Source organism: Camelus dromedarius, chromosome 25, assembly GCF_036321535.1.
Source record: "Camelus dromedarius isolate mCamDro1 chromosome 25, mCamDro1.pat, whole genome shotgun sequence".
NCBI lineage: Eukaryota > Metazoa > Chordata > Mammalia > Artiodactyla > Camelidae > Camelus > Camelus dromedarius.
Window position 1 is genome coordinate 6057234 of NC_087460.1, and position 8149 is coordinate 6065382.

At 36.5% G+C, this 8149-nt stretch overlaps 1 non-coding gene across 1 annotated transcript; it reads right to left on the reverse strand.

Moving 5' to 3' along the window:
- Window positions 1–933: 933 nt before the first annotated feature.
- Window positions 934–1040, reverse strand: LOC116150417 (U6 spliceosomal RNA). The gene has a single exon (XR_004134177.1). It is a non-coding gene; the product is annotated as a U6 spliceosomal RNA (small nuclear RNA).
- Window positions 1041–8149: the final 7109 nt, after the last annotated feature.

The window sequence follows — 8149 nt, forward strand, 5'->3', positions numbered from 1 at the left end:
GCACGTTATTCATATTTTGTGCTACGTTTAAAACCATTTCCCAGCATCTTAGGCTCTTTACTGGAAAATAGATGGGATGAGGAAAGAGAAACTCATTTTATTTTAGTTCTTATGAGCTGTTTGAAGTGGTAGCATTCTTTTCAACATCTGCCTTCTTCAGCTAAGTCTTAGCAAGAATCCCAGAACCCTTCCAATTTTATCCTTAGCCCTAGTTCTTGAAATACTTCCTATCAGGAAAGAAAGCATAGTGGCTAATGTCAGTTGCTAAGGATAATCTTCAGATTGTTTTCATCATGGTATAATCCCCCAATCTACAGAAAACAGCTCTTCGGCACCATATCCAAGGCTCTCTCGTAACTCTTTTATTCACTTGAACCTGTTTTCCTCCCTTCTGTTTTTTTTTTTTTTTTCCCCCACTAAAAATAAGTCTGTCGAATTCTCATCTTAAGGCATGGTTTTTGAAATTAATTCTATCTCTGTGCTTTTTCGTGTGCCATTTGTCTCATTAGAAACATCTTTCTTTCGACTGCAGTAATCTCTAAGAACTCCTTCCAAACCAAGGAGATAAGAGATTTCTCAATTTAATTCCATGCCGCGCTGATCATTCCAACACCGGGCAATTCTCTACTCACTAGGCTTCTCTTAACCTGTTCTTGAGACACTTTATTGCTGTTTTACCTGTAATTCAACTATCAGCTTAGAGATTTGCCTAAGCTATCACGTAGTTATTCCAAAACTTGATTATTATTAGAATTATCTAAGGAATTCTTTAAAAATACAATTTCCCAGGCTCCCCACCCCAGACTTAGTGAAACTAAATCTTTAGCCTTTAGGCTACATACTCTATATCTTAAAATCCCTTGGTTGAGTATGATTGACATAGAGAATGCCAGGCATGTTTAGTGTATAAAAGATAAGGGTATGTATGTGGAAAAAAATAAGAAATATTTCCTGAATTTGCATCTTCTTCTTATGCAGGATCCTTGCTAATCTTCTCTGTACTGTTCCAATTTTAGTATCTGTGCTGCCCAAGTGAGCACTTCAATTTGTGTTTTTGTTTGTATTTTAGGCAAACTCTCTAATGTATTTTAATGCAACCAATTTGCCAAGCATGTATTGTGTACCATCAATTTTGATGTCCCATCAACTAATGATATTGGTTGAGTATAATGAAATTTAGGCACACTAGCCTTTCTGCCCAGGCTTGTAGATGGGTATACCTGTCTGCACAAAGATTACACTTCCCCGGGACCTGATTGCTACCAGTCTTCTCTCTTCCAGGCTGAGAGTTGCCACTTTAGCAGAGAATGTAATGAAAGCCTGTGGGTCAAGTCTGGCCCAAGGGATCTAAGGAGCCAATAAATATAAGAATGATGTTTTGTTTAGAAATCCCTACCACTGCCTGTGTGTCGGCATCGTAAAAGTTTCAATTCGTAAGTTGTCAACTCTATTTTTTGAATAACCAATCTTGTTTCTTTCTCTGTTTTTTTTACTTTCTTATCTCATCATTTAAATTAATTCTTCTTACTAAAATTTTCCTTCTCTGCATGGGAATCTTCCCTTTTATCTGTCTTACTCCCTTCAACAAATTTCTGTCCTAAAATCAAATGGTTTGGTTTGTCCCTTTGTCACCATTTATGACTATACTTACATCACCCCAAACTGAGGACTATGTTATTCTTTAAAAAAATAAAAGAACTCTACCTACACAGTGAAATAGTCTGATCTCTGTCCCTAGAAATTCAGTTGTATGGGTACCTTTTGTGCACCTTCATTATTCTTCTTGCTACAAAACAGAATGATGCATTTGAAGAAATGCAGAATAGATGCATTTAAAGAAATCCTGTCCAGTAACATTCTCTTCAAATATTTTGGTCTGGACCTCATCAGGGTTGAAGGAGACAGTCAAAACAGCAGATTCTGTAAGATTGAAAAGCTAAGCATAAACTTCACCTAAAGAGCTTTCTTGCAAAACAAAAGTGACCAGTAGAAAATACTGCCAACAAAATTTAAGCAAGAGCATTAAAATTGAAAGTGTGAAAGCAATGTTCAGCTACGTAGCAATTATTTTGTTAAACTGAAGGATTTTGGAGTGTAAGAAAAGTGCATTATTTTTTAATGTTAGAAATACATTAACAGGCTAAATCTAAGGACTTGGAATTCATGAAGTAAAAGGATGCTGGCCTATGAATTGAATTTTGTAGACTCAAAAAAGGAATCCCAATAATGAAGAAGCAATTAATTTAAGTCATTAGTTCTATAAAGGTAAACAATGTCAGTGTCTTCATACCATATTTTTGCCTCCAAATCGATAATTGCAAACTTCAAGTTACTACGATGAGTCCAGCTTCCTTCCTCAGCAGCCCACTGAGGCCTCTTTCTGAACGTAAACACAACAGTGTTAAAGCTCTTAATGACATTCCAGGTTATTTACTAGGCAGAAATGACGGTGCCATTCAAATTTGGAATTTATTGTACAAGTTAATATATTTTGGATTATATTGTGAAATGGTAATCTTATCCCACATCAAATTACTGCAATGAAAATATAATGAAGCTCAACTTTTTAATACCAAGCTCTATTTGGCTTCCACATGTAGTAATTAAACCCTAGGCGGTTGTTTACACTTTGGGGAAATGAGCAAGAGACAGATGAATGAGAGAAGTACCCAGAAATATTCTTACCCACATCATGATCAAAATAGAAGTCAGCAGACTCTGCTCACTAAATCCCGGTGGATCCAGGTACAGACACTCTCACTGGCAGGGAAGGCCTGCTTTGGAGCTATTCAGACCCACTCAGCAGCTTTTGTCTTTCTTAAAGTGCAACACTTGTAACCTGGTTGGGTATTTACTTTTGATCATCTCCCAGTCCTTGTCTATTACATGTCATTAGATGTGACACTTGAAGGTCACCATCTCATTGATGACAAGATGTACAGCAGCACTTCCTAGACTTAGAATATGACACCTGTGGTGAATTTTTCAAGCACGAATTAAATCTCATTCCTGTAAATTCGATTTTTGCAAGTGAATTTGTATCTCACTACCCGGTTGTTTCTTAGTTGAAAGCTAAATCTGTGTTGAAAACTTAGTACCCATTTCTGGTTGATAACATTTTCATATAGTTATCACAATGGAAGCAATTTATAAATAATGATAGAAAGTGATCTAAGAATGCTTAGGTGGAAAAAACTGAATCATCATATTTTTTTATTGGTAACTATTGATGTTGTATTTTCTGTACAATGTATTTTTGCATATCACATACATTCTGACAATATTCTAAATTAAGAGAAAGTAACCCCAGGCCTCAAAATTTTAATATAATGAAGATAAGAAAGATAAAGAGGATAACTAACAACATTTACTACAGTTGGAATTACCCTTTATTTCTGCAAATAGTTTACAAATGTAGGAAGGCCACTTTCTTTTTTTTGGTATATCCCAGTGTTTTATTTATTTATTTACTTTTTTTATTGAAGTATAGTCAGTTTACAATGTCTCAGTTTCTGATGTACAGCATAATAGTTCAGTCATACTTATACATACATATATTCATTTTCTTACTCTTTTTCATTATAGGTTACTACAAGATATTGAATATAGTTCCCTGTGCTCTACAGTAGAAACTTATTGTTTATCTATTTTATATATAGTGGTTAATATCTGCAAATCTCGAACTCCCAATTTATCCCTTCCCACCCCTGCAAGGCCACTTATTCACTAGTTTGTTCAGCAAAAGATGCCGTCTTGAAGATATTCTTAGGTGATTCCCTTGAAGTGGAGATAGACAGTCACTTACGTAAACATAAGGCAAGCTGGAACCCACTGCCCCTTGGAAAGAATGCAACAGAATATTTATTAGTCTTTTTTTTCTTACTTCGTGTTCTCCCTTCATTACTTTTCTGAGGTTACAAATATTGGAAAATTATTACCACAGTAAGTGCAGTTAAACTCTATGATACGATATAGATACAAAAAAAAAAAAAGAAAGAAAGAAAAACAGGTTTTTTAATTTGTGATGCGAACTCTCAGTATTTACTCTTAACTTTCAAACGTACCACACAGCAGTGTTAACAGTCGTCATGTTGTATGTTACATCTCTAGTGCTTATTTCTCTTATGACTGGAAGTTTTTACCTTTCGACTGCTTTCGTCCGATGTCCCTTCCCCAGTGGGTCCCTTTTCCTAGGACTTTGGCTTTTTTTTTTTTTTTTTGATTCCAAAGATAAGTGAGATCACACAATATTTGTCTTTCTCTGTCTGACTTTTTTCACTTAGCTGAATATCCTCAAGGTCCATCCATGTTGTCACAGATGGCAGGATTTCCTTCTTTTTTGGCTGAATGCGATTCCATTGTATGTATATTTATACCACAATGAAGTAAGCACTCTGGATCCCCAGACTTTTAAAGCGGACACCCATTTTGTGGGGTGCTTTCTTTTTGTCCAAGAATCAGGCACTTTTTTTTTTTTTTTGGATGCAGAAAGATGCATCTTTCCAACCAACAAAGCCTGCTGGCTTTGCACAGCTGCACATTCCAGACAATCAGCAAGGACTAAAGCCAGTCATCTGGTGTTCAGGGTCTGGTGAACTTAATGAAGTGTTAGTTTATATTTTCTTTTTGTATTTTCACCCACTCCTTTCTAAAAAGACAGACTGGTGCTGCGTGCTTCTAAACAAAATTGTCTCCGGTCACTTGACTAAGACTATGTCTTCATGCCTTTAATCTCTACATCACAGATGGGAGACAGTTTCAGTCTGGTGAACATTTAGGTTATACCTTCTCAAAAGCAATGTCTCCATGTCTTCTCTCCATGTCTGTCCATTACTGATTCCTTGGAATTTCTTTCCCCTTTGTCTTAACACTCACTCCAAGGTGTGACCCTAACATAGTGACTTAATATTTGGAGAAATTTCAAACAGTCATGTGTTTACACTTAGAATATTTTTATTAATTAAAATGCAGTGCATAAATCATACTCGCCATGCGTGCACAGGCATATACCTCCTTCACACATCCTCAAAATTTGGTAAAAGTCATCTTACTTTTTAAATGTGAAATTTAAATGGGAAATGGTATCAACAACAGAAATATATCTGTACACAAGGACACGGACATACACAAGGTTTTGGGGTAAATCCTATGAATAAGAATGTTATTTCCATAGAGAATGTGGACCAGGTGTTTCCGAGTCTGTCCATTACATGAGGAAATCTCCTTCTAAGGTGGGAAAAGATTTCACCGTTTACCAGTAAGGAAGGATTTCATTAGTAAAGTTAAGGATGTGGAGAAAGTTGAGAAAATGATGGCTTGGATTTTCCATCAGCAAAATTTGTGAAACACTTCTAGCATATGGAAAATCCCCTTTCTTCTATTCACATACACTCCAGTGTACATTTCCTCATATGATAACGTACAGATAATATTTCATCATGAACTATAACAGTCTAATTTGGAATAAGGCCTCCTTACAGTTCCTACTAAGAAGAGGTCCAAAATAAAACCTAAATCAATATTCTTAATTTCAAAATCATTGCTCCAGTCAAAAAATGCATTTTGGGGAGCCTTTTATGGAAAATACTTTCAAAATATCAGCATTATCCTTTATGAAATCAAGAAAATGTGTCCAGTAATTATCAAGATAAAATATAAATAGGCCATAAGTCCAAGTCTGTGTGTATATTGAATATATTGTAGTAATATTAACAGATAGTTTGTGCTTTTATCTCGTTATTCATACATTTACTATTCAAAGACACTTTATATCCAGATAACTTTGTCTACAATGAAAAATAATTGAAGATTATATAGGCAATATTTATTCTTAAAAAGTTAGTAGGTAATACATATCGGGGAAAAGTAAAAACAAAAAGGAGAAAAAGTAAATTGTTTCCAGTCTTAGTGAAGGTATATTCCAAGTTCCAAAGTCAAGTTCGGAGTATGTCTTCTCTTCTGTCTTATGTCTTTCTTACCTTTCAAGCTTCACTTTCTTCAAGGTATAGTTCCTTGGGTAGTATTTATAATTTTTAATATTAGAAAAATTGGAAACTTCTGGAAGGAATTCTAATTATTTTGCAACTTCGATTATAATCACTTTGATGAGAGTGGTATTACCTTGTATGACAGTCAATGTTATGGAACTGTTTCTTCTTAGATAAAGGCTAAAGGGCATAGGGAGAATGCGCCAGGCATTTACCACAAATTGTGTGACAAATGAAAACTTGCCCTTCCCTCCGCAGAACCTGTTCGGGAGAATTCTGAACAACAGCAGGCAGATACCTCATGCAGCTGAGGCTAAGCTGTTCTCCTCTGTCTTCTCCCTTCAGACCCAGGGTGGGGCTGTGTCGGAGGGGAGCAAGCTCACCGTGTCCTTTTCGGAATTACCGGCACTGAAAATAATAAGGTTTCTGTAAACTTGTTTTGATTTTGGCATCGAAGTTGTCATGGCAATTTATAAAAATTTCTGGAATCTTGTGGCCAGCAGATGCAGACCGAGTCTCACAGGCAGAGAGCAGTTGGGATATTATAATAAATATCACCCCCCCCCCAAAGTTCTAGTCATGAAGAGCTTTACTGTGAGCGATGGGAGATTTGTGCCGGCCAGGCACCTGTACTGGCCCCTCTCCGAATGACTTCCCTGGGATTAGTAATCTAGAAGAACATTAAAAAGGAGGTGTCGAAGGTTCTATAAGAAGAAAAGATTGGAAAACACAGGGAAGGAATTGGGCTGGTGCAAGCACTTTATCCATGGCGACTCAATAAATGCACAGTTATTTAGGGCCCCGTTGTAATTAGGCTGTATTATCAGTATACAGTGGGCAGGGAAACCACAGAATAAATAAGCCTAACTATCGTCTATTAAAACTCTATTTTTTAAAAAAGTTAATTTTTGTTGCGTCTATTGCAGCTTAGGACCATGTCTGAGGACGGATGACGCAAGACTTAAGAAACAAAGAGACAAAGTAAAGAGCAAAGATGGGACCAGGGGACTCAAGATCTCGTGGATCCACAGTCCCGAAAACCTGGTCAACATCATATTTATTAGGAATATACAGCCCAGGAAAAACTGCGATCAAAGAGGAGAGGCTTTAGATATTCCATGCAGTAAGCACCAAGTTCTGCTTGCTGATGAACTGATTAATTTCAGGCCTCTTCCTTCCAGGAACAATCACCCTCCTCGGGGTGTGCAGAATTTCTAAGTCAATCCTGTTATCACCTCCGGAACATCTCTAGATAGCAAATATTTCCCCTGGGCTTAACCGCATGCTTTCCTGCCAGAACAAAATTCTGTTAATGGATGCTCTGGCTTTCCTGGACCATCTGTTGTTTCTCCCTAAGCAAATACCTGCCCTCCTTCGGGCCCTTAGGGTCAGTCTCAGGATTGCTCACCACAAATTTTCTTTAGCATAAAACGCATTATAGGTCATCTACTGCGTGAAACATTATAACAAAGCAAGCATGTGTGTTTTAAGAAAGTAAGTGTGAACGTAATATTTTAAGCTCATGGAAATTTAGGTGCGGCTTGTTTTCCCGTGGCTTGTTTTCCAGCAAATTTTTAAAACAATTTATTCTTTTTTTTTTTTTGAGGGGAGGTAGTTAGTATTGTTTGTTTGTTTGTTTAACTTATTTAACTGCAGGTGCTGGGGATTGAACCCAGGACCTTGTGCATGCTAAGCATGCGCTCTACCACTGGGCCATCCCCTCCCCCTAAAACACTTTATTTTTAATTTTTTGAATACTGAGAGAGTCTAGAACACTGTTTCCTTTTTTTTTAAAACATTTTTTATTGATTTATAATCATTATACAATGTGTCAAATTCCAGTGTAGAGCACAATTTTTCAGTTATACATGAACATGTATATATTCATTGTCACATTCCTTTCTCTGTGAGCTCCCATAAGATCTTGTGTATATTTCCCTGTGCTATACAGTATAATCTTGTTTATCTATTCTACAATTCTGAAATCCCAGTCTATCTCTTCCCACCCCCCGCCCCCTTGGCAACCACAAGTTTGTATTCTATGTCTGTGAGTCTATTTCTGTTTTGTATTTATGCTTTGTTTGTTTGTTTGTTTATTTGTTTTTTAGATTCCACATATGAGCGATCTCATATGGTATTTTTCTTTCTCTTTCTGGCTTACT